Source organism: Trichechus manatus, unplaced genomic scaffold (genome assembly GCF_000243295.1).
Source record: "Trichechus manatus latirostris isolate Lorelei unplaced genomic scaffold, TriManLat1.0 scaffold00076, whole genome shotgun sequence".
In the NCBI taxonomy this organism is placed as follows: domain Eukaryota; kingdom Metazoa; phylum Chordata; class Mammalia; order Sirenia; family Trichechidae; genus Trichechus; species Trichechus manatus.
The window spans coordinates 2575372-2576749 of NW_004444012.1; positions in this window are offsets into that span (position 1 = coordinate 2575372).

Below are 1378 nucleotides of genomic sequence, written 5' to 3' on the forward strand. Positions count from 1 at the left end.
TGATGCAGCAGGAGAAAGGTGGGGTGCAGAACTCAAAGAAGACCAGACTTCATGGTCTGACTGAGACTGGAGGAATCCCAGAAAGCATGGCCCTTGGATTCTCTATCAGCCCAGAACTAAAACAATTTCTGAGGCCAACTCTTCAGACAGGGATTGGACTGAACTGTGGGACGTAAAGTTATACTCATGAAGAGTGTGTCTCTTAGCTCAAGTAGATACAAGAGACTAAACGGGCAGCTTCTGTCTGGAGGTGAGATGGGAAGGCAGAGAGGGTTAGGAGATGGTTGAATGGACATGGGGAATCGGGTGGAAAGGAGGACTGTGCTGTCACAGCATGGGGAGAGCAATTAGGGTCACATAACAAAGTATGTATAAATTTTTGTATGGGAGACTGACTTGAAATGTAAACTTCATTTAAACTACCACAATAAAAAAAAAAGAAATAATGAGTTCAGTCACCTTTGTAAGTACAAAAGTTTAACCAGCCACTGAAATTAAGCGTAAGCCAAAAGGTGGAGCGCTAACTAACAGTGTTAGCACAGTCAGTGGCGGGGACCATGCTGCATGGAGTAAATCTTCAGGTACTGAAGTGGGGTTTATCCTAGAAAAAAAACTCAAGTGTCCAAAGCTTCTTGATCCCATTTAATTCAAATCCCTCCTAGGGCACACAAGTGGATGAAGGAAAAATGATCTCACATGTCTTCATTTCCATACTTGGCTCAGTAGAGCTTCTATTCCGTTATTCTTAAACATCTATTAACATGACTGCTTCGTAATTACAAAGGCTAACTTCCAAGCATTTTTCACAGGAAGCAAAGGCACCGCTTGTCTTTAACTGCTCTTCTGGCTGGCGTAAAAGGGTCAAAGTTTATTTATTTATTTATTTTTTAAGTCTTCTATCTTGTTGTTTTAACTAAATAATTGTTAAAAATATCATTTGAGTGACTGCAAGATAAACAAAAAACTTCATTCAAGGCACAAAGCTAATACAGCAATACAGATGATTTTTGAGAGGAGTCCAGGATCGAGAACTGACGGAAGTTATCAGCTCCATGGATCAGAACCACGATGGCACCTAGTCCCTTCTCTCTGGTTATGCAGTTCTGCCAGAATTTTAACTCCATCAGAGACCATTCTCACTGTTGCAATGCACTGGCTCAGAGGTTCCCAGTCAGTAGACTCAATCCTTGTTAGATCCTCAGAGGTCAACTGCTACCCATGGGAGCCTTCTTCATCCTTCTCCATTCTTCCTGGATAGAGAGGCACTGCTAAGCACCTCTCACCACCCAAGTCAGAGGCCTTCTTCATCCTTCTCCATGCTCCCTGGGAAGAGAGGCACTGCTAAGCACCTCTCCTCACCCAAGTCAGAGGCCTTCTT